The 26,256-nt window shown below is 41.4% G+C and overlaps 1 long non-coding RNA gene across 2 annotated transcripts; it reads left to right on the plus strand.

Annotated features, from left to right (window-relative positions):
* The first annotated feature begins 80 nt into the window (after positions 1-80).
* On the plus strand, positions 81-25,720 carry LOC122237346. 2 transcript variants are annotated; one of them, XR_006215787.1, is made up of 3 exons: positions 81-381; positions 16,336-16,501; positions 25,556-25,720. It is a non-coding gene; the product is annotated as an uncharacterized LOC122237346 (long non-coding RNA). The 2 variants fall into 2 exon arrangements; XR_006215788.1 differs by having other exon boundaries at positions 81-346.
* Positions 25,721-26,256: the final 536 nt, after the last annotated feature.

The following is a 26,256-nucleotide window of genomic DNA, read 5'->3' on the forward strand; positions in this document are numbered from 1 at the left end:
GCGCGTCACTTCGAGCCTCTTGGTAAGAAGAGCGCATGCGTCACGACGCCTCGGCCTGTCGCGAGAGTAGAAGCCGGTGGGCCTGGCGGGGTAGGACTTGGGCAGGAAGGGGGTGGGGCAGCTTGGCCCTGGTGCCCTCCTGAGGTCGCCTAGCAACAGCCTGCTTGACCTACGTGCTGGCAAAGGCCAAGGCAGCGCCCCTCTCCGGTCGTCCGTCCTCCCGGTGAGAAACAATTGAGGAAGCACTGAAGCCAGTATTAACCGTTCCAGTGCTGACAGCTCTGTGGCAGTACCAAAGTTTTATTTTGTTCATCGCTTACTTATCCTCGCTACTTCTCTCGCCTAGGTAGGACCTTTCATTGCGTCAAGGGAAAGAAAAGGGTAAGAATACTCTAAAATGAGTGCCCCACGCCTTCACTACAGCCTCCACGCACAGTGTGCGAAGCACTTTACATGGTTTGCCACCCCTTGCACAGCAGACAGGTCAGCCTGAGGTTGCACGACTTAGGATGTGGTAGAGACTGGACTCCCAGGCTGTAACACTACCCAGTACTGCCGCTATCACGTTCCACCGGAGACCTCTCCCCGAAGAAACATTTCCACTCCTGCGATGGACTGCCAAGTTCCAAAATTGCCCTGGTAGCTTCTTTTCTAAATATATTGACCTGACTTGCTCTTGAGTTCAACTTAAATCCAAGAGTAGCTACTAATTTTTGGAGTTCATATGTCATCCCCTTAATGACATGTTCTAGAATCTTGCCAGGACTATGAACGAATTGGCAGCCTGTTTTCCCCTCATTTTTTAAAACACTGACCTAAGCTTCCGTCTTCTGGCATATCTTATGAGATACTATGTTTTATAAGAAGGAATATATATATATATATATTTGGTCTTGGAATATATATATATATATATATATATATATATATATATATATATATATATATATATATATATTTGGTCTTTATTTCATTCCTGGCTCAAAGTTCCTAAAACCCTTGGAATTTCCTAAGTGGTAAGAGCACTAGGAGCATCTTTTGTTCTAATATTTGGCCCACTGACCGTGGTCCTGACATAGGGCTTGTGAAACTTGAAATTTCCTAGGTGATGGGAAAGTCCTTTGTTCAAAAGAAGCCGCTCTGGGTGGGCTCCTAGACAGCTCCTAGATGAGGGTTAGTTACTAGAGGGACAAGACATGATTCTGTGGAGATGGAAAAAGGGCTGAAAATGGGGTTACTGATTGATCATGCGTAAGTGATGAAACTTCCATAGAACTCCCGATAGTCAGGTTCCAAGAGCTTCCAGGTTGGTAAACACATCCATGTACTGGGAGACTGATGCACCCCAACTCCACTAGACAGAACTCCTGTAGTTGGCACCCTCCCACACCCCACCCCGTATATCTCTTCATCTGGATGTTCATCTGCATCCTTCATTATATTGGTGAATGTAAATAAGTGTTTTCCTGAGTTCTGTAAGCTGCTCTAGCAAGTAATTGAATCCAAGGGGAAGAGATCCTGGGAACCTCCGATTTGTAGCTAAGACAGAAGTTGTGGGAAACTTGGGGACCTGCTACTTGTGATTAGTATCTACAGTGTGGTCAGTCTCATGGGACTGATCCCTTAACCTGTGGGATCTGATGTAGCCAGCTGGTATCACAGAAGATTGCTTGGTGGGGGCGGGGAGGGGCAAACCCACTCATTCGGTGTCAGAAGTATCAGGAGTGAAGGGTTCTTTATGAGAAGGAAAGAAGACACATGAAAGAAAAGTCTGACTTGTTTGACTCTAAGCTGAATCCAAGAGGAGCTTTAGCTAATTTTTGGAGTTCATACGCCGTCCGTTTAGTGACATATTCTAGAATATTGCCAGGACTGTGGATAGATTTGCAGCCCCGGGTTTTTCCCCCTTTTTGAAAACTGGAACCTAGGCTCCAGTCTTCTGGCTTAGCTTCTATTCCTGTGATTTCTGCAGATTCCCAGCTGTAATTAATTTGCATATTTTCAGTACTGGGAATGTAATAATTGCTGGGTCAGGAGTCTTGAAATGATTTATTGGGAAAGACATCATCATACTATTAGAAACATTCTCTTTTTTTAACAATGTTTTAAATTTTCTTTATTTTGAGAGGTAGAGAGCAAGCAGGGGTGGGGCAGAGAGAGAGAGGGAGAGAGAGAATCCCAAGCAGGCTCCATGCTGTCAGTAGAGAGTCTGATGTGGGGCTGGATCCCATGAACTGTGATATCATGACCTGAGTGGAGACCAAGAGCCAGACTCTTAACCGACTGAGTAACCTAGAAATGTTTTGAAAACAAAATTTATATTGCTACTACATGCAAGCGTAATAGGTCCACAAATAAGTTCTTTCCCCAATTTCAAACCTACTCCATCCAGCTGTCTTTCTCATCTGAATTAATGGCAACTGCACTTCATTTACTCAGGCCCAAAGCTCAAGAGCCATCCTCATACCTCTGTCACATCCTCTACCCAATCAGATTTTGTTGGCTGTACATTCAAACTATACCTAGTGTCCAACACCTCATCATCCCCACAGCAACCTCCATCCCTCACCTGATCAACCAGGTCTCTCTGCCATACTCCCTGACCCCCAGTAATCTAATCTTCATACAACAGCCAAAGGGATCCTGGCATTTCTCCACTCAAAACCATACAGTGTCTCCCCAGTTCACTTGGAATAAAAAGCCTGAATCCTTGGCCTACAGAGCCAAACACCAACTAACTGCTGATTATCTCTGACCTGCTCTCCCTTTGCTTACTTAATCTGACTCAGGCCCACTGCCTTCATTGCTTTTCCTTGAACCCATTTCAGGTTCTTTGCACTGGCTGTCCCCTTTGCTTATAAAGCTCTTCTAGATATTTCAGATATTTGCTTAATTCACTTCCTTACCTTTTTCAAACTTTTTCTCCAATGTCACCTCAGTGAGGCCTTCTCTGACCAACCCATTTAACCCTCCTCCTCACTCACAGCAGTGCCAGTTTCTCTTACTCTGCTCAAGTTTTTCCATAGCACTCACTTATCAACTAACATATTTATTATGTTTACTACTTCTTGCCTGTCCACACCTGCTAGAATATAAGTTCCATGAGGGGAGCCATATTTGGCTGTTTGATTCCTTGCTGTATCCCAAGTGCCTATCTCTTAGTAGGTACTCAACAAACATTTGTGGAATAAGTGAACAAATAAATGAACTTGAACAACTATTTTCATGATAGAGTTTTCCCATCCCAGCCTTTCTCACCTGTAGATACATGACATAGTTATGGGCATAGTATACATTATTTTGCATTATTAATTTTTTCCATACCATAGATACTGTCGACATTTCTAGATATTTGTAATTAGAACCATTTTTGCTTTTTAAAGATACTCAGATTTTTGCATGCTTGTTATAACAGTCAAACAGTATAGAGTAGTGTCAAGAAAAAGTTAATTATCTCCCTTCCTCCACTAATCACACCCTGCTAAGAGGACTACTTTTAAATTTAGTGGATATCCTTCCAAATATTTTTCTTAATGTTTTATTTATTTTTGAGAGAGAGAGAGTGAGTAAGAGTGGGGGAAGGGCAGAAAGAGAGGGAGACACAGAATCCAGAGAAGGCTCCAGGCTCCAAGCTGGCAGCACAGAGCCCTACGCGGGTCTCAAACTCATGTACCGCATGTACCTGCGCTGAGGTCAGATGCTTAACCGACTGAGCCACCCAGGCACCCCCAAATATTTTCTATACACACATATAAACATGTAATAGGTACAGATTTTACAGTTCAAAGATAGGTTATGCCTGAATTATAACTGTATTTTCTATAACTCAAGTCACTTTTAATTCTAGGCCTTATTACCTCTGATGGCAAAAAACCTAAGTCTAATTAATTCAAGGTAAATGCTGACACTTTATGATTTGTTTATTTATTAATGTTCAGTTACAGTTTAATCCCAGTGAATTCAGAATTTATTAATGCCTTTTCTATCCTTTTACCCTCACATAATTACCTGTTTTTTAAAAATTATTTTAAAAGAGGGGTGCCTGGGTGACTCAGTTGGTTAAGCATCTGACTTCAGCTCAGGTCATGATGTAGCTGTCCGTGGGTTTGAGCCCAGCATCAGGTTCTGTGCTGACAGCTCAAAAATAAATAAACATTAAAATTGTTATAAAAGAAATGGACATGCATTACGGAAAAGCAGTAAACCATAAATAAGCAAAATGGAAAAAAAATCCAGAAGTAATCAAGCCTATATATATATTTATATATATATATATTTGTTCCATATATATATACATAGTTAGAATCATAATTAGCTTTAATTGCTTAATATTTAATATTTAATTGCTTAACATTTTTCCATGTCAAAAAATATACTTCTATGGCATTTTTAATGACTGCTTGGTATTCTATTATACAAATGTACCATAATTACAATCCCTGTTTTTTGTACATTTGGGTTGTTTCCAAATTTTCACTTTTGTAAAATTACTTGTAGCTAAATCTCTGTGGACATCCCTAATTATTTTCTTAGTATAAAATACTGAAACTGTTGTCAAAAGGTGCCCTCGTTATTGAAGGTTTTTGATGCTACAGAAGGGTGGCACTGCTTTGACACCAGTGGGCAGGATGGTCCTTTTCTCTACACCTGCCAACACTGTCTTTTCATTCTTTGTCATCTTTACCAACCTGATAGAAGAGTGGTTTTGTATTGCTTTTAAGTTATGTTCTCATTACTAGTAAAGTGGAACCTGCTTGTATACATCACTTTTGTGAATTGTCTACTTGTATCTTTTGCTCATGGGGACTCATCTTTGTGTCACTCCTTTGCTAGAACTCTTATATAATATAAAATAAAATATTGTTACTTGTGCTGCAAATATTTTCCCAGTTTGTTACTTGCCTTTTAAATCTATCTTTGTGCTCATTTGATATTGTAGAAGTCAACAGCAGTTAGGCCAGAGGTCTGGTCTTGCTGCCTATGCTCTGCGTTCAGAATAAATTAATACTTAGGAGTAAACTAGAGACTTTTGTATCTGTTTTTGCCAATGTGGTATAAGGAGTGAATAATGGGACAGGACCACAATCTCCACACAGAAGGCCACAGAATCCCCAGGTGAAGGAGGAGGCATTGGGGGATAATTTGTGTGTTCTGGAGAGCAGTGATACCCAATGCCTTCCTAGATTTTTGGAAATCTCAATTTTAAATGATCTGTCATCCCTATTTGTTATCCCTATTGATACACACGTAATTATCATACCATGATTCTTCTGTGTCTGGTAGAGATAATCCTTACCATGGGCATGTTCTATCTTTGTCTTCTCTCTCACTTTCTCTTTGGCCTGGTTGGTATTCTTTCTTAAAACATCCTCTTTAATGTCTGATTCATTAGTCACCATGCCATTCTCTAAACTCTACTCCCTTCATTAATTCCAGGAGGTGAAGGTGGACTTTTCTGGAACACTGAAGATGGATATTCCCCACCCCCTTTTTTGTGTTCCTTGTGGCCTAAAAAAAGACCCGGGGGGGGGGGGGGGGGGCGGGGGTCAGGAGGGCCAGAGTTGCACTGCAAATACAGGACTGAAGAGGATGTGACAAGCTCAGACATCACCATAGCTAAGTGTAAAGCTGGACTTTTTACAGACACTAAGGAATCCTAGTAAAACCTAGAATATTAAGCAGAGACTTGAGATGAAGGTTGGATGGCAAGTGGCAGACTCTGGGGATTTCAGTTCAGTCATGGGATGAATGCTATTTAAGTACACTTAAAACCATAGCACTTTCTTCATTTCACAAAGAAGGATGCACTCATCATCTTGTATCTGATTTTTCCATATTAAATTGTATTATTATTTTAATTATTTTAATTTTGAGCATTTCTCCCCAACTGGATTATGATCTTAAGGACAGAGACCTGTTTACCTTAAAACACTCATATATTTCTGTGTTTGTTTAATTCAGTTAACATTTACCTGCCAGCTCAGATCCTGGCTTCTCTGATTTCTGTGGTGGAAGATTTGGTTTCCTTTTCCAAGGTGCAGATAATGAAATCTATCCTTTACCCCTGGCAAAGTATTCATGAGGATCAAATGAAACCAAGGCTGTGGGAACTCATTGCTCATTTACATTGCTGCAAAGAGCAATGTAAATATCTATGGGGTTTAAAAGTTTACAGATAGCAATCAGAAAGTGCTAGCATGCTGGATCACATTGAGTTTTCATGGGAGATCACTTAATGCCCTCTCTATCTGAGAACAGAGAAAGCCCTGAGCACCTACCTTATCCCCCTCCTCCCTTACAAAGCTACTCCTGTTTCTCACCTGGACTGCCCCTTTCTCAGGGCTCTCAAAATGTGATTATGCCATAGTGAAAGCTGGTCTGCTTTTGAGTACCTTTCTTTAACAATTACAAGTTCTGACTACTTGGTTTGTTTAAAAAAAATTTTTTTTTACATTTACTTATTTTTGAGAGACAGAGCACAAGTGGGGGAGGAGCACAAGTCGGGGAGAGAAGGAGACACAGAATCCAAAGCAGGCTCCAGGCTCTGAGCTGTCAGAACAGAGCCTTATGCGGGGCTCAAACTCACAAACCATGAGATCATGACCTGAGCCAAAGTCTGACACTTAACAGACTAAGCCACCCAGGCGTCCCACTTGGTTTGTTTTTAAATCTGTGAATTTGCATTTAAACCATGAGCATTTGCTCAGGTCAATATTTCCTTAGACCAGCTCCATTAGTGAGAATTGTTTGGCTACCTCGTGAGTATAAAAAACCTTGGATCCTGATGCCAGGAGGGTGAGGTTTTCCTGTACTGAGCTCCACAGGTTATAGGGGTAGCTGGGAAGGAAGAAGAGATGTAGAAGGGAGGAGTCAAGGGAACACAGTCCAAAATAGTAGTGCCTTTTGCCTTCAGGATAGATCAGTCATGGGGAAAGAGGAGACTTACTCTCAAGAAAGAACAGAGAAATTTACAGGAAAAAACTGAAGACATTTCAGAAGTACTGAAGTAAAGAGTGTTTACAGGGATGTAAAATTAATCAGGAGTAGTTGCTTTTTAAGGTCATTTAAAGGGGGTAAGTGGGTCACCAGCAAGGTCTTAAAGGGAAGGAGGAGTAGTTCCTGGTTTGGGGTCATAAATGCCTTACTTCAAGCAGAACCAAGCTCAAACAGGAACATTCCTACTCCTTATAATCTAAACTGGTTTTGGTGTCAGGGTGCCTGGATTCTAAAGGCCCTGACTGCAGTGACCAGCTTTCACATACCCCAACCAAATCCTTTAAAGCTTCTCCTCATATAGGAGCAGTTGAAAGTACTTGGAAGAAAACAATTACAACTATTAACCTCAAACTATGCTATAATTATAACCTTATAATTCCTTTATCTTTTTTGAAATGGGTTTTATTATTTTTTTATTTCTATTTTTATTTATTTTTTGAGAGACAGCGTGCAAATGGGGGAGAGGGGCAGAGGGAGAGAGAGAACCTTAAGCAGGCTCAGTGCTCAGAGTCTGATGTGGGGCTGGATCCCACAACCTGACCTGAGTCAAAATCAAGAGTCAGACGCTTAACCAACTGAGCCATCCAGGCACCCCTGAAATGGGTTTTAAATTAGAATAACCATTTCTGATTATTGGAAACATTTTAAATAACTTTTAGTAATAATATTTATTAGTCATAAAAAGGAAAGGACATACATAAATCTTTCAAAAGTCCATCTCTGATCTTTTGCTAGATATGTTTGCTTTCTTATATGTCCCCTGGCCCCGCAATAGGCTACTTCAGAATAATGGAAGAATGTAAGTTAAAGGCAACCCAACATCCCAACAAATGCTCAGTAGGAATTGTCTGGAAACTGTTTAGGGAGGTGGGGGGAAGAAGCCACAGGCTTCTGGGAGTTAATCCTTTTCTGTGCCTGCCACCTCCCAGTTTTCTCACTGCTGCATGGCAGTTACCTCTGTGTTGTGTCACACACTGATTCATTCCTAATAGCTATTAAAGGACTGACTTTTTTAGGTGATTGACCCTCCTAAATAATCAGACCCACTTGAGGTCATGTCTGTGGAAATAATAGCAAGCTTGCATGCTTGCATTCTAACATGCCTTCTTGAGTGGGCAAAAAACAATTGGAATTTCAGCAGAGAATTGGGTGTGATATCTGAAATGGATCAGATATACTCATCTACAATTTAGAGTGAGAAGAATATTCCAAGAAAAAAAATTAATTTACTTTTTTCTGGGCTTTGACAATACCTGGAATATCACAGGCATTTCATTCCAGGGAACAGACCAGGGATCTTAGGTCTGAGGTACATGGAGACTCCAGATTCATCTCCTCTCCCTCAGCCTGGGCTGTACTTCTTCCTTCTCTTCCTCCCCCAAAGTCTTCAGAAGTCTGTTATCATCAGCTCAAATGCCACATCCTCTTTGAAACCTCAGTAGTTGTCAGTACTGATTCTTCTTTACCTTGTATTGGAATTCATTATGGTATAACTGTCTTACTCCTTTCCATATTCTTCAGTTACACCCAACCCCCAGCAGTATCTGGAGAGACTCTAGGGGAGTGTGAGTGGCTATAGGCTAGTCGTGAGCAGCCAGAGAGGAAACCCAAGTTTTAGTGAAGTACTATATGAAAATGCCGCCTGGGAAGGTGTGGTATCAAACTTAAGAAAGGTTAGAAGAGAGATACAAAATGTAGAAGATTTAACCTGATAAACATGACATAGTAAATGAGGCAGGACTTCTGAGCTAAAATCTGAGTGAAATTTACAGATTTCAGTAAACCAAACCCCTAAAAAGATACACAGCCAAGAAAATGTTAGAAACTAGGTTACAAACTGTACAAGTTTCAACCTAGAGGGCTAAGTTTGTTGAGTAATGGAGAATAGTATGGGCATTCTAAGAACAGTGCGGTGTTTCCCTATTAAAAATGTAAGGAAGTGCAACCTGAAAAGTAAGTACTGGAAAGCATGAGTTTAGGCCTGCGGAGAGACACTATGGCACAGCTGTGTCATGTACACTCAAGAGCCTGTTGCCTTGGGTTCATATGCCAGCTCTACCACAGAGCTCTGTGCTGTGGGCAAATTCTTAACCTCAATGCCTAAATTTCCATACCTGCCAAGTGGGAAATGAATAATGGCCACCTCATGGTATTCTTGTAAAGACTGGAGCAGCTGTCAGCAATAGTGCCTGGCACTTAGTGAATACAATATCTTGTTATTTTATTATATAAAATTTAAATAATCTAGTTGGTTATTTATTTGGAACAAGTAAGGAAACTTTAGGGATAATCTGATCATAGTTTCTGTGATTCCACAAATGATGAAACACAGTGTCATTATGTGACCTTTACAAGTCACTTCAAATGCATTTTATTATCTACTAGTCTCTTAGGGTCATCCCTAAATGGCTTTTTTATGTATTCAGATCTTGACTTCCAGTATGGTTCTTGAATGCAGGAACTTGTGTCTTAACCTTATGTGTTAAGGCACACATAGCAGAACTTAATAAATATCTGTGAGGTTTTATTTTTTTAATATGGGATTTCAAATTTATCCCAGGGTCAACCATTTAGACATTAACAATGATTAGTTTTGTTGTACTGCGTTTTTTAAACCCACTTGAAAAGACCCAGACGGCCCTGGCAGAAAGGTCTGGATAAGAAAGTGTTAACAAAGGGAAGGAAGACCCCAGAAGAAATTGTGGCATGGGCAGCATGTCTTGAAGCATCTTGGCAATCAGAGGGAGGAAGATGTGTTTATTAAAAAGGTGTAATGAAAGCAAAAGGAAGGGACAACAAGGATCATGGCCCATACTTTTCAACTCTCTCTGTCCACCTGCAGCCGACTCCACTTCATGTACTGATTCCACAAATGTGGAGCCCTGACCTCAGGCTGGTTACAGCCCAATGAAGAAACACAGCAAGCCTTATAACACAACACAAGCCATGGAGAGAGGCCCTGTAAGGCCCCCAAGCTCAAAACTCAGAGCCCAAGCTTTGACCAAGAGGTGAAATTTATTCTTGCCATTAACCAAATGTTATGGGAACAGCCAGAACAACTTGAATAGCAGGAGGTGGAGAAGATCCTAGCACTTCCCTAAACCATCCATTTGTGAGCAATTTCAAATAATGACCAATTTTTCTGGGGAGAGGAGTAAATGAGAAGAAAAACCAAGTCCAAAGGTCTTGATTCTGAGGGGATGAAGAGGCTTGGCCTGTGTGGACAGATAGTGTGCTTTCATGGAAAGGCAAGACTTTTCTTTGAGATATACAGGATTGGAAGCAGGGAAGAGGCTAAAGATGTAGGCTGGGGAGGAGTGGAGTGGGAAGCAATTCTCTGTCCTCCCTATAGGCCCTCCTTTGTGGAAAAGATCACTTGTAGAGATTGGAGTGGCTACAGGAAATAGAGACTGGGATTCTGTTGAAAAACTGGATAGGGATGGCGACTGTCCCTTTGTCTCTGAGCTAGAGGTGGCAGTGGAACAGCCTGTATCCCTGAGACTTAGATGCCAAGGTTCCAGGGTGACCTGAAGGTCAAGTGGACACAGCAGGAGCAGCATTTGTGCCACATTGTCTCCCCAGTGCCATGTCTAAGCAAGTGCCCACCAGATGAGAGAACCCTGCAGGGGGCTATAGGGTGAGTATCCAACAGTTAAAACTGAGGAGAGCAGAAGGAGACTGAGCCAAAATGTGCCCCCTCCCAAGAGCAGGGCCCACATGCAGTCCAGCCTAGATCTATTCTTAAGATTTAGGACATTCAAGGTAAAGGGAAACAAGGTGTGCAGCCAGCTGGATTCTCAGATACAATATAAAACACCCAGTTGCATTTGAACTTCAGATGAACAAGGACTTACTGTTATTGCATGGAACATACACTAAGAATATTCATTGTTTATCTGAAATTCAAATGTAACTGGGCATCTCGGTTTGTTTGTTTGCTTTGCTTGGCTAAATCTGGCAATCCTAGTGACATGTCAACATGCTAAGTGAACCTGAACAGTTTTGAAGATGGAATTAAAGCAGTAGGGGCAACTTCTATAAATAGCACTGAGTCCTCCAAGCTCCAGGGTTTGGTTACTGATTCTGAGGTGATAGTACCCTATCCAAGCACTGAGGCCCTCTTCCTTCTGGGAGCTTTGGGACAAAAAGAGAAAATAAATATTCTACACAGGCTAATTTGATTGATCAGCCAAAGCAACAGGCAATAATAGCATAGGGATTTCACACAGCCAGTCTTACAGATTGTGAATGCAGGCATGCCAGCATTTGGGGAAAGATAGGGTATAGAGTAGAGTAGGTTAAGGGGAGAGGATCAGAGTGTTTTGCCTATATTATGTCTCATGAAACTTTGCATCTGTAAGTGAATGTGTGTATACATGGCTAACAATATTTCTTACTATAGTCAGGGTCCAAAATGTTTGAAAACCACTGCTAACTAAGATGTTGTTACTTGCAGGATCGTATTATGAAAACTGTGTTGGATCCAACTGTGTTGGATCAACAGCCAGGATGAGTTTGCTTCACACTCACAGGTGAAGGTGAGCTTTGTCCTGTTCTGGAAAAGTCACCTTCTGGAACTACCTTACCTTTTCATGGAATCTGCAGTCTCTTGCATATATGGATCGCTAGTGCTTCATTTAAAGTGGAGTTCTTTCATTTTGCTGCAGTCACTTGCTAAAAACACACACTGGAATCCAGTATTGTACCCAATCTTGGGCAATAAACATAATAATGTAAATATATTATATAAATGCAATAAATAATATGGGACTAAAGGCACTGTCCAAATGCCCTTTAAAATTTATTTTATTTCCTCCTCTAAAAGGAAGGTTTTTGAACTTTAAAATCCTTGGATATGATGGGTCACCTGGGTGGCTCAGTTGGCCCAGCATAGGACTTCCACTCAAGTCATAATTTCATGGTTTGTGGGATCGAGCCTCACATAAAGCTTTTTGCACTGACAATGCAGAGCCTGCTTCAGATTCTCTGTCTCCCTCTCTCTGCCTCTCACCTGCTCACACTCCCTCTCTCAAAAATAAATAAACATTAAAAAAAATCCTTGGAGATTACCTGGTGTAATTCCTCAGAACTATCCCAAATGGTTTTGAAAGAGTCATTATTTCTCTCATGCAGTGAACATATTATGCTTTTACTTAGGAAGAGGAAGAAAAAATGTTTACAGTCTCACTTTGAACTTTAGAAAATTCCTGTAACAATTAGCTCTTGATTCAGAAATTATAAATAAAACTGTTTTATCATCCAATGTTACTGAAACATTGTGTCCTGTGAGTTTTAGTCTGTATTGTTCCAGGAATTTAATTTTTATGTTGCACTCTTTTGTAAAAAAAAAAAAAAAAGAAGCTTATAAATCCAAAGCCTAAATATTTATTGTCCTACACCAATTGCTCTGATCTCCAATGTCCCTCCAAATTTTTCATTTATCAATAGATGAGATGGATTTGCTGTGCTTTTTTAGTGGACAATACCAAATACACCTGGATCTGAAACTGATCCTGACTGTAATTTTGAAAGGCATATAAAGGCTTGAAGCTTCAATGTCTTTAGCTGTAAGATGGACATAATAAAAGTACCTAACTTGTAGAGCTGTTATGGGATTTATATGAGAGAATGAATGTAAAGTCTGGTGTGGCAGAGAATACTATATAATTCACCATTTCTGTTTCCTCTTCATGAATGTGAGACATATTTTCAACCTTCCTTGTATTGGTTTGGGGCTATGTGACTGGGCTCTGGCATGGGCTGTTTCCAGCCCTGGCTACCCAGCCTGGCTACCATAGAGGACCTATGTCCCAAGTCATGTATTAAACACAGGATAGTGCCCTAAACCACATAGGACTTTATGTAAGCAAGAAACCAACCTTTATTTATAAAGATTTAGGGTTTCTTTGTTACTGCAACATTGCCTGGCCTACCCTAATACACTTGATATATATATATATATATGACAGTAAATGAATTTCAGCATTTAAGGTATCTGTGAACCAGTATGGAACAATTCCTTGGATATATGTTATTAAGAAAAAAATCTAGACAAAGAACAAGAATATATAGTATTCTTCATTTTGTGTAAGAAAGAAGGAGCAATTAAAATATATATTTGACTCTTGAATAACACAGTTTGAACTGCATGGGTCCACTTATACATGGATTTGTTTTCTATAAATACAGTACAGTATAGTAAATCTATTTTCTCTTCCTTATGATTTTCTTAATAACCTTTTCTCTAGCTTACTTTTTTATAGGAATATAGTATATAATACTTATTATAGTAAGGTATTAATAGTTAAGTTTTGGAGGAGTCAAAAGTTGTATATGGATTTTCAACTACACGGGGGGGTCAGTGCCCCTAACCCTCGTGTTGTTCAAGGATCAACTATATCTATGTATTTGCTGATTTTGGCAAAAAGAAATACCAGAAAGGAGAAACCAGAAATTAATGAAAATGAAACAGAGTGGAGAGGATAATGCATGGGAGTGAGGCTTCTGTGACTAAATGTGTTGATGCAGTGTTGATTTTTGAAGCATGTATTTTATATACTCTGAAACAAAAGTACATCAAAAGGGAAATGCCTTAAGCCTGGACCTTAAAAGAAACTAATGACCTAATTCTATATAAAATTAGTTACTGAACCAACAATTAACGAAAAAGTTATTTTAGGTAATTTGAACACACCACTCTGACTATAAATACATTAATATTATTGGGAACCAAGAATTTTCAATATGAAAGAGAAAAGATAAAATATAAAAAGCATTTTAAGAAAAATGCTATTTAATAATGCCAATAACAATATGAACACACACACACACACACACACACACACACATACACACACACACACACACACACACACACACACACACTCCTAGTTGTGTTCCTGAAGAGCCCAGAGGCAATGGGTAGCAGTGGGCACAGCTAGGCCCCATATCTTGCAACTTCTGATGTAATAATTGGTTCAGGCAAGAATAATCAATGAGTACTAAAACCATCACATAAAAAGTAGTTAGGGGCGCCTGGGTGGCTCAGTTGTTAAGCATCTGACTTCAGCTCAGGTCATGAGCTCACAGTTCATGACTTTGAGTCCCACATCGGGTGAGCACGAGCTCTTCTGGGTAAAACATGAGCCCAGGTGAGCCCTGCTTCTCTCTCTCTCTCTCTCTCTCTCTCTGTCTCTCTCTGTCCCTCTCTCCCCCTCTCTCTGCCTCTCATGGGATTCTCCCCCCAGCCCCGCCTCTTGCTCACTTGCACTGTCTCTCTCTCTCTCTCTCTCTCTCTCTCTCAAAAAAAAAAAAAATCAATTACAAAAAATAACTTAAAAAAAAAAGTGGTTGGGCAATAGGATATTCCTATAAGGGCGAAGTACCACTCCACATATCATTACTAATTTCAAAGAAAAAGATGTTCCTTTGGTATTGGATACAATGTATGCCCATCCCCACAGATGCATTTGGCCCTGCCTGCCTTTCAGGACCCACTTGCCCTCCTGGGTAAAGAGGTCCCAATGATGGTTGTAAAGCTTCAGCCTCCATCTTGTCAGCTCACCTCCTACAATGATGGACATCTTTGCCTTTGGCAAGATTGTCATTACACCTGCCAGGTGCATAGAAGCTCCTATATCCAAGTCCAACACAGTGGAACCCACAGAAGCCCTGGCTTTCCCAGTGGCTGCCTGGAGGCATTGGCAACACAATCCAGAAGTACTATTAGTACACTGTGGGCTTTGTGCCAGAGAAGGACTCCACCCAGATGTAGTGGTGCCACAGAGCACCTCCAAAGATGTCCCACACGACCAAGTGAAGCTGCTTATGAAATCATGGCCAGCTTGGCAACAAACTACATTGTATTCATTTTCCCTCCCTTTCTGCCCCCGCCTTTTTTTTTTTTTTTTTTTTTGCATTCATATGATTGTACCTCTCATAAAGCATTAGCCTGTGAACTTTGCCTCTGTCTCTGTTTCCAGGCAGATACTTTTCCATGGAGGTTAGGCAGTCACTTTCTCAGCCAAGTAAGTCATCATTCTTAGCATCACCAGTAGTGGGAAAACCCAATGTACGACCATCCTCATGAGATGCCTCTGAAGTATTCCCAAAAAAAAAAAAAAAATTTAACCTAAACCTGATCAAGCCTTCAGACCTAACTTCCATTTTAAGGACAATACAGTCTTAAAAGTAAAAGTTAAAGAACCCCATCTGGAAGCAATCAGACAAATGAAGAATGTGTGACTTTATTTTTTTTAATGTTTATTTATTTTGAGACGTGAAGGAGTTGGGAGGGGTGGTGGGGGGCAAGCGGGAGAGGTCCGTGCTGTCAGGACAGAGCCCTACAGGGGGTTTGATCTCAAGAACCACAAGATCACGACCTGAGCCAAGATCAAGAATCAGACACTTAACTGACTGAGCCATCCAGGTGCCCCAGGAATGTGTGACTTTATATAAGTTACCTGGCCTGGACTCTTGAAAAGTCAACATCATAAGTCAAAACCAAACAGAAGTTAAGGTGGGGGGAGTTTCCAGATTAACCTCCAGATGGAATCCACAAATCTTGATTAGATCATGGGGGAATTGCATAGAAATCTTTAGGAGACAATTGGGAAAATTTAAATATGGCTTTGATATTAGTTATGATTATAGAATGATTATTAATTTTCTTAGGTGTGATAGTGGCATTGTGGTTATATAAGAGATTACCCTTGTTTTTAGGAGATTCATGCTGAAGTATTTAGAGATCATGATGTCATATTAATAACTTATTTTCAAAACTGGTGTGTTTTGGTATATGGGGAGAGGGGAGAGAAGGAGAAAAAGCAAATATGGTAAGACATTAACAACAGCTGAATCTAGATGAAAGGCATTTGTGGTTCTAGCCTTTCAATATTTTTAAGTGTTTTTAAATTTTCATAATAAAAAGTAGTAAGATAAGTACAAAAACCAAAAACAACAAACAAACAAAAACAACCTAAGTAAAATTTAGGATATATTTGTATTTGAAGAATTTTTTTTTAAGTTTATTTATTCTGAGAGAGAACACAAACCAGGGAAAGGCAGAGAGAGAAGGAGAGAGAGAATCCCAAGTAGGCTCTACGCTGTCAGCACGGAGCCTAACAGAGGGCTGGATCTCATGACCTGAGCCAAAATCAAGAGTCAAAATGCTTAACCAACTGAGCTACCCAGGCGCCTCATTTGAAGAAATGTTTTATTTTCCTCAGTTCAAGTAAGCAGCCACTACTTTATCAGGGACTAATTCATCTACCTCAAAATGGATATTTACACCTAAATTGCTGTGCTTTTGAAAGCTTTTTAACTCTTGAATATTTCCAGCAGTTTCCTGGGTAGAAGAAATTTGATGCCAATTCTGCACACCCAAATTCCTGGCAGATTAATCAGCAAGTAGTACAGAGAGCTGCTTTCTTTAAAAAGCTTCATTTATCACTCAAACTGTGAATGCTGAGATGCCAAGGCACTGTGAAGAAATGATCCTTTAGAGGTAAAGTTTGATTGATCTGGTATATGTATCAGTACTCTTTCCATGCATTCCAAATCTTGTATATAATGCAGATTAGAATGGCAGCTTTTTCTACAGTTATATAGGCAACAAACACTGATTAGCTATTAAGTATGGCAAAACATTTATTTCAGGCTTCTATTATTAGCACCACCCTTGACTCACAGAGAAAATTCTTCCCAAAGTTTTGGTTAATGTGACAGTTTTATTTGTTAAGACACAGTTTTCCTTTATCATCATTCTCCCACACAGAACCGACCCTCCATTTCCAAGATGCCTCCAGACCAAGGAGTTCCCAGTCTGTTCTCACCATTCCAGTTGGCCCCAGGTCAGCCTGTCTCTAGGGCTTCCGTCCACAATACAGTCCCAGGAAAATGCTTCCCATTACATTATGTTCATGCTAACTAAACTGGCTAGGCAATGCCCTGGACTTCTAAAGGAGTTCCCCACAGGATTGAGTTGTCTTTGCCCTGTCCAGGGAGGAACCCCTCTCATATGCACAGAATTCTCGCAGTACACTAACGTGTGTTCTTCCCTTTAACAGTAGAACTCCTCAGTTAAGGCTGAACTCATGACCACTGCATTAAGATTCTGCTGCATTTATGCTGCATAACAAGCACCCCCAAAATCTCAGTGGCCTCCCCCAAAAAAGCCATTTATTTTTCTTGCAGTTCAGCAGAGACAGCTCTGCATCAGTCCATGGACAGATTTAGGGTTGGCTTCACTTGTCTCATCCTCTGAACCAATAGCTTCCTGGGGCAGGCTCTTCTCATGCAGGGCGACAGCCATGCTAGTGGGGTAAAGAGAAACACAAGAGGCCACTTATGGCCTTGGCTCAGAACTGACACACTGTTACTTCTGCCCACATTCCCCTGGGCATCATTAGGGTATGGAAGTACTCTATACCATGAGGAACCTTGCCAAGCGCTGGGAGGGGAAGATCAATGGCAAGCAGATAGTGCAATCAACCTCAGCCTCCCTTATAACTTGGTGTGTCCTTGCAACTAAATTCTGGCCAAAGGGATGTGAGGGAAAGCAATGTGTGCAACTTCCAGGCCTTGTACTTGTAAGGACTGGACACACCCTAACTTTCCCCTGCCCATCAGCTGAGGACATGGTGGGGCTGCAGCAATCACCTGGCCCAGAGGTAGACAGCACAGCTGTCCCTCCAATCCTAGCTCTGGACTGTTATATGTATGTCATTTACATTGGTGGATTTTTGCATTGCTGTTATGGCTTCTGAGCACCCTGGCTAGTACAGCATCCATTCATTCTCTCAGTGAGTATCTACTGAGTGTCTTCTTTGTGACAGGCATTGCTCTAGGCCTGAGAGGAAGTATTAGCAGTCTGCATCTTGACTGTGGTGGTGTTCACACAAATCTTCACCTGTGATAAAATTGCATAGAACTAAATAACACACACACGAGTACAAGTAAAACTGAGGAAATCTGTACAAGATCTTTGGCTTGCACCAATATTGACATACTAGTTGTGATATTATATTACAGTTTTGCAAAGAAACTAGGTAAAGGATCTCTGTATTCTTTTATTTTTATGTTTATTTATTTTGAGAGAGAGAGAGAGAGGGAGGGGGGAGGGAGGGGCAGAGAGAGAGAGGGAGAGAGAATCCCAAGAAGGCTCCACACTGCCAATGCAGAGCCCAATATGGGGCTTGAACCCAGGAACCATGAGATCATGACCTGAGCCAAAGTCAAGAACCAGTCTTAACCAGCTGAGTCACCCCAGAATCTCATGGATCTCTGTATTCTTAACAACTGCTTGTGAATCTAATGATCTCAAAATAAGAAGTTAGAAAAAAAAAAAAAAAAGACTAGGACTTTGGTCTCTTTGTGCTTACAGTCTAGAATGGTATCAAAAGAAAATCCAGAGAGACTTACTTGGTATGAATATTTTATTGAGCCAGAAACAAACTATTTGCAAACAGGGAGACTTCAAACCAAAAGTGGGTATAGCTCAATTTATAGAGCATGAAGAAACACATTTGTTTTCTACTGTGATTGGTTACTAGAAACTGATATTCTTTTTAGGGTAGAAGCACAGCATAAACGTACTCATATGTAGTTGACTAGGAAGCTATAGGTTATGCTGACATGAAGAAGGCTTAAGTTTTGTTTAAGGTCAGAGTCAGCATTTTGGAAAAATCAGGACAGTTTTATGTTTTGATTACGTGACTAAGAGTGTTGGGCTAGAGGTATATTCAAACTGTGGGCTCCACTTTGGTCTTTCTTTAACCATGGGAATCAAAAGATTCAAAAATCAAAAAGTCACTGATGACAATCTCTGCATGGCAGCAGCCGCACTTCAACCATCCAGATGACAACAGTGTCCTGAAGTCTGCAGAGCACAATTAAATAAAAGAACTCAGGGCAGAGCTGCCAGGCAGGAGTGCTCACTTTGGACTGTGAAGTGAGAGAGATATAAAGTTCTTTGTTCTTTAAGTAGGGTGTCCATGTAAGTTATCATCAAACTGAGACACCTGTGAGAATAATCACGCTGGCACAGCTTGTGTAAACAGATCGTTTGGTTAGTCTATTTAAAAAAATTTTAATGTTTATTTATTTTTGACAGAAAGACAGAGCATGAGTGGGTGAGGGGCAGAGAGAGAGGCAGACACAGAATCCGAAAGGGTTCCAGGCTTGGAGCTGTCAGCTCTGACCTGAGCCAAAGTCGGACACTTAACCAAGTCACCCAGGTGCCCATGGTATATTTTAAAAACATTGTATCATTGACTCTCTTAGTTATAGCAGCCTCTCTTTTTCTAACTAATACGGAGACTAATGGATGCTGCCTTTGTCAGCACCAAATAGCGTAAGAGGAGGGAACCAATAAGCCCCAAATCTCAGTGAGTTAATTGTGCTTAAAAGGCTTTTTCTTGGGGCACCTAGGTGGCTCAGTCAGTTACGTATCTGACTTTGGCTCATGTCATAATATCACAGTTCGAGGGTTTGAGCCCTGTGTCGGACTCTGTGCTGACAGCTCAGCCTGCTTCTGTGTCCCTCTCCCTTTGCCCCTCCCCTCCTCATGCTCTCTCTCTCTCTCTCAAAAGTAAATAAAATTTTTTTTAAAAGGGTATTTCTTGCTCATACAAAATTTAATATGGTGCTGGTGGCCCTCCTCTATCTTCTAGTCAACTCATTTTGAATATGGACTTCCCAGATTGCTGGAACAGTAGACAAGAGAGTTGGAGGATTACAGAAATTTTTGTGGGCCAAGCCAGGAAGTAGTTTACATCACACCACCCACATTTCATTGACTGGAGCTCAGTCACATCATCACCCCTAACTGTAAAGGAGACTGGGAAAAGTAGTCCTCCTATAAGTCCAGGAAGAGAAATTCTGCCACAGATGCATCATTACAAGCTGGGAGAGGGCACTAGTGTGGCCTCAGCATCTTTAGATTGACTCCCTTACCCCTTGGTATACGTGGCTATGCCATTCCCAGAGAAACCACTGAAGCTGCAAGAAAGCAGTTCAGAATAGCCTATAACAGTGAATTGACTTCACTTTCTCTCTGGTTATTTTGGTTTGTAATATACCACCATTCATCTCTGGGAACACTGTTTTCTTCCCTCTATTTTATAATCCTCTCTCCCTCTGTATTAGATGGGTTTTTTTTTTTAATTAAAAAATGTTTATTTATTTTTGACAGAAAGAGAGCATGCATGTGAGCAGAGGAAGAGCAGAGAAAGGAGACAGAGAATCCAAAGTGCGCTCCATGCGGAAAGCAGAAAACCCCATGTGGGGCTCAAACTGTCAGAACTGTGAGATCATGACCTGAGCGAAAGTTAGACACTTAACCGACTGAGTCAGCCAGTCACCCCATTAGATGGGGTTCTTAAGAGACACAGACAGATATAGATAGATATATAGATAAATATAGACATAGATGATATAGATATAGATAGAAAGATATATATGATATATATATGATATATATATATATGAGAGAGAATGATTTATTTTAAGAAAGTGGCTTATGCAATTATAGAGGCTGGCATGTCCAAGATCTGCAGGGTGGGCCTGTAGGCTAGAGACCCAGGGAACAGTACTGTTGCTACAGTTCAAGTCTGAATGTCCAATGCTGGCAGAATTCCTCTTGGCTCAGGGGAGGTCAATCTGCCTGGTCTATGCATGCCTTCAATTGATTGGATGAGGCCCACCCACATTATGGAGGGTAATCTGCTTTAGTCCATCAATTTAAATGTTAACCTTTCCTCTGAAAACACCCTCAAAGAAACATCCAGAATGATTTTTGACCACATATCTAGGCACCATGGTCAGCTAAATTAATGCATAAAACTAATCACATGCTCCAAGGCCAGTTTTTAATACTTTATATTTCTTGTCAAAAGTGGAAGGCAGGGTGATATGGGGGTAAGGGTCAAAGCTGGGTTCAAATACCTAATTTTACTCTGAATTCCAGTTTCATTTATAAAATGTGAATAAGAATGTTTACCTTGAATAAATCTGTAAAGATTAGATATCATGTATGTGAGACACCTAGACCTATTGCTAATTCATAAATGAAGGCAATTAAGATTTCAGTTTGAACAAAAAGTCTACTAAACACTTTACATTTCTTCTTACAGTTGCTTTTTTATTTGTAGGTGACCCTTGACCTTTTTCATTTTCCCTGTGAAGTTTAGCAGTATCTCAACAGGAAGCTCCTTGCCACAGTGTAACACAGTGTATAGTTCTCATGTGGTTTCACCATCTCCTGGTACTCAAGTTGCCAACAGTCAGCTGTGTCCTACTTTTCCATGACCCATCACTGACAACCCATGTAATGTCACATGTTTGAACAACTTATTTAGGCATGTCAGAGAAAATCCAAGGGGAAAGAGGATTCAGGAAGAATTGTAAAAATAAATAAAAGGTAGGAGTTGGCAGGAAATGATTTAAGGAGAAAAGGAAATAGAAATCAGATTTGCTTCTAATTTCCTTTGTGTTCTTACACCATTTTAGAATTTAGCATCTACATTTATGACTGATTGGATGAACCAACTCTTCTAATCCTCTCATTCAACAAACCTACAGATTTCTTTGTTGGGGTGGAGTTGAGGAAGTTTTCAAAGTGGGCCAAAGCCACATGGGAACATGTGTCAAAAGTGAAATGGTCTTCCATAAGTTGAGCTTCAAGTAGGTAATGCAGAAGTTATCAAACAGCTCCTTTGAGCTCCTTGGTCTCCTGGTTAAGCAACTGGCTGAGCCACTTTCAAAAAAGACCCAAACACACTGGCTTTACAAGACTGGCCTCTGTTTCTCTTTCAGATGATAGCACAGTGGTGGGTAGGTGGGTGGTCCAGGGCAATAGTTGCTCTGCTCCACAAGGTCATACTGGGTAATGAATGAGGCTGAGATGGTGGCTTTACATCACCATTGCATGATATCTACCTGTGGGTTCATGATGTCACTCCAGCTGTCCCCGTTCCCAGCCAGGTGGAAGAGGCAAAGTAAGTAGAGGACTAAGAGCTTCCTTTTTAGGGAATCACCTGACAGCTGCCCTTTTACTTCTGCTCACATCCCATTGGCCAGAAACTTGAAGAGAAGCTGGACATATACCCTGACAAAACTCTGCTGGGTGGGGTCTGATTACTAAATGGAACAAGGAGACACTGGGTGCCTTGGAGTACTTAGTAGTCTTTGCTGTACCTGGTTCTTTGGAGGTGATTCAACTCTCTCAGAAGAATCTGTTAGACCCAGTGGGCAAACCCCCAATTCCCCACTCTACTAGAAAACCTCTACTTCCATCTATTTGGGAGTACTATCTAAATTTCTATCTGAAAAATGGATTTCTACCCACAAAAACGTTTGAAGACCAGTTTACAGATTAGTGTGCCACGGTAGAAAGAGAAGCTCACATCAGTGAAATAACTTTAGCCAGAGGACCTTGTTACACCTTGGAGCTGTTCTTCCACTCCCTGGCCGCCACCATTCTGACAAGCAGACCCTGAGGCAAGGGAGGTGGGGAACTATAAAGAGCCAGGCTGCACCTCCTCACACAGGAGGCCCATTTGCTTTCCCACCTGATCCCTCTTCCACACTCAGCACTAGACAGTTCTCAATCTCAGGAGAAAATAAGAATCCCAAGATTGAAAATCCCATCTTGCTTTGAGTGCAGTCACTGGGGGACATGTGGTGGGGGTGGTGCTCAGAATCAGGGAAATGGAGATATACACAAGCAGGATTAGGCCATCTGGATTTGCTAACTGGTGTTTATGGAAGCAAGGCTCCTACCCTCCTACAGAGACTGGGAGACAGGGACCTTATCTGCAAGTGTTGGCTGGAAGAAACTAAATTCTTCTGGCAGCTTTAAGCTTTCCCACGCAAGAACTGCAGGGGGCTAGAGTGGACATCCCAAGCACATGGCCTTGAACTATTAGAAACTATGCTAGTGTTTGTTCTAGTCTCTTAATGCAGGGCTTGGACGGAGTGGTTAGTGCCAAAGCTCTTCTGCAGCGCTGACAGCCCACGCCTCGTCCATACAGGGGATCTTTGTGGGATCGGGTCCAGAACAGCATGGCCCTTAGAATAGGGAGAGTGAATCAGATTCAGGGCTTCCCTGCTCACAGCGCCACACATCCCTGCCTTCTCCAAAGCACCCCCGCTGGGGTGGAAATCTTTCTGGGCATAAGCTGGGATAAGAGGAGCCTTGGTTGCCATTACCCATCTTCTTGGTTGTCCTTATGGCTTTTGTATTTTGGTTGTCCTCACGTTTTTACAAATTAGAATGGGCCTGTAGTCACCACCTGGGTCCCCGAGCTTCCTAGAGCGGCTGAGCAGGGAGCAGCCTCCAGGTCACACTTCTGACAGCGCCAATAGCTTTGGCTGCGCTGCGGGCTTGAGCTGGGACCGCTGGGCGTGGCCCCGAGGGCGGGGCCTGGCACCCCAAGGAGCTTTACGGAAGCGACCACTCAGGCTGTCTTTGGAGCTCTAGCCCCCTCCCTAGTACACCTCACTCCTCAACTCTTCTCCATACCCCACCTCCAATCCTTACCTTGTCCCCAGAGCACTTTCCTTCTCTTTCACACACGACCTTGACCCACCCCACTCACCACTTGTATTTGCTGGTGCCTTTTAAGTTCAGCTTCTTTCTAGCAGTGTGTCTGCTTGTAACTTTCTTCTTCCTCCTTTGCTGGGTAATGCCTACTCAGCCTCAGCCCTCAGCTCTCAGCCCTCAGTTACAACACTGCCTTTTCATTTTTGTCTTTCCCTGAGCCCCCAGACCAGGTCAGTCCCTGCTCCCTCCCACCTCTGGACTTCTCCCAAAGTGAGGCCTCAGTTGTTTATCTACTCTCATGAAGTCTCACAGTGAAAAGAAGCAAAGGAAGAGAGAAGTAGTTTGTTTGATGGCACAGCAGAGTGAAGGCAAGGCTGACTCAACACTGGGGGTCAAGGCCAGCATGTTTAAAAGCAGAAGCTAAGATGCCATTGGAGAGGAGAAAAGTGGTGAGGGCAGTACAATTGAAGAAGGAGACCTGGTTTAGAAAAAGCAACAAGAAAGAAAGGAAAGTATGCCCACAGAGACAAAAGAAGCAGGCATCACAGGTATTAGTAGTGTACCTGCCCTGTACCTGTTGTTCAATAAATGCTTGAATGGGAGAGATAAAAACTGTGGTTGTCTATTTCAGATGATCTCAGTCTTCTTAGGAAAGTATAGTTAAGTCTTATGCAATATGGACATTGAGTGTCAAGGGACTATGAAGAAATATTCTCATTTGTTGGTGTATTAGTTAGGCTTGACTAATAAACCAGATCAAGTACTATAACAAGTAGACCCAAAATGCAATGGCTCTATGATGTAGTTTCTATAATTTAATAGTTTAAATTTAATTGAATTTAACAGTCCAGAATGGGTTTTCAGGTCAGTGATTATCCAGGCTCCACACATCCTCTAAAGTCCTGAGAATGAAGAAAGAACAGGAGGAGCATGCATAGGAGGTTCTTGCAAGCCTGGTATGGAAGGAACACACAATACTGCTCACATTCCTTTGGAAAGACCTTAGTCATGTGGCCTCACCCATCTGCCAAAAAGAACAGAAAATGTAGTCTAGCTGTGTGTCCATAGAAGGGAAAACAGAGTTTGGTAGACAGCTACTGGTCTTCACTATGGTAGGCAGAGTACTGGACTCTGAAGATGACCTAATCCTCAGAACCTGTGAATATATTGCCTTACATGGCAAAAGGGACTTTGCAGATGTTTGAAATGAGGATGTTACATGTTGTTATACCTTGAGTTTAAAATGGTTTGTGTCCTGACAAGAAAAAAATGTTCCAGATATGGTCAGATTTTACCCCATTAGGGCCCCTGGGCACTAAGGTGAGCATCACTGTGATGTGCTTCTTCTCTGCCCAGATGCCATCTTGCTTCTTTTTTTCTTTTTGATGCTGTCTTGCTTCTGACAAAATTTTGAAGCTGGATAACTAAATGAGGAACTTATTCTAACCCTATAATGGGTGTGTGTTTATGGCACCTTTCCACAAGTCTGCAGCCCACCTGAAATACTGCAGTTTGGAACTGGCTAAAATAAAGAGTGTCAGGAAGGTGGGAGAGGTGAGCTGCGATCCCCAGGCGGAGGCCCTACAGCAAGTGGCATGGGCCCATTGAGTCATCAAGGCTGTGTTCTATGCAGAAGTTTTAGTATGGTGTTTGTCCACCATCCCTTGCTCCTGACTGATTAGGCACTGAGGCACAGTTAGTCATAGAGAGTCTTAGAGAGTGCATAGGCCATGACAAATCAGTTAACCTCAGAGACAGCTAAGGAGCTGGTGGATGAGGAAGGCCCTCACTGGTCAACATATCCAGACAAGAGAAACAAGCTAACATCTAAAGTTCTAGATGTGGGGGGTAGTGAGAGAAGAACTGGGAAGTGATGTAACTCTTCCCATAAAAGTGGCTAAAAAACTTTTTTTTTTATGGGGAGGAGGTGATAAGATCATAGGAAGAAGAAAATGTTAGTTGTAGTATTGCTATTATAGTATTTCTATTGTAACATGATTTTATCTTTATTTTTAGAGGAAAAAACCCTCCTGAAAAAGAAGCTGGGACCTAGGAGCTCCAAGGATTGTGCTCATTGCAGTGCTCATTGTTTTGTTTAAATTGTATCTTCAGAGGACAAGGTCTAAGAAATAACTTTTTTTGGCATAAGTGACTTCAGAATGAAAAATTTTAAATATGTAATTGGAATGGTTTCAAGATGACTTAACTATTAGTAAATAGCTAACATCTGTATCTCAGATATTGTTTTGTGGAAGGAGAAGATGAACTTGCTTGCTAACAGGCCAACTAAAATAAAATTGGGAGGATGGCAGTGTGCACCCCAAAAATATGTTATCAAAAAATTATTTACTGGGGTTCCTGGGTTGCTCAGTCAGTTAAGTGTCCAACTTAGGCTCAGGTTATGACCTCACAGTTTGTGAATTCGAGCCCCGCATTGGGCTCTGTGCTGACAGCTCAGAGCCTGGAGCCTGCTTCGGATTCTGTGTCTCCCTCTCTCTCTGCCCCTCCTCTGCTTGTGCTCTGTCTGTCTTTCTCTCTCTCTCAAAAATAAATAAACATTAAAAAAACAAAAAAAAATTATTTACTAAGGCTAGAAGTCTTGGAGAAGGGATTCTTTTTTTCCAATTTTTATTCACTTTAGAATCCCAGCTCCTGAACCAAGTTCCCTTTTGCTGAAAGTTAATACAATATAAAGGAGAGCTGTAGGCTGTGAAAAA

The sequence above is a fragment of the Panthera tigris genome, chromosome A1 (genome assembly GCF_018350195.1).
Source record: "Panthera tigris isolate Pti1 chromosome A1, P.tigris_Pti1_mat1.1, whole genome shotgun sequence".
In the NCBI taxonomy this organism is placed as follows: domain Eukaryota; kingdom Metazoa; phylum Chordata; class Mammalia; order Carnivora; family Felidae; genus Panthera; species Panthera tigris.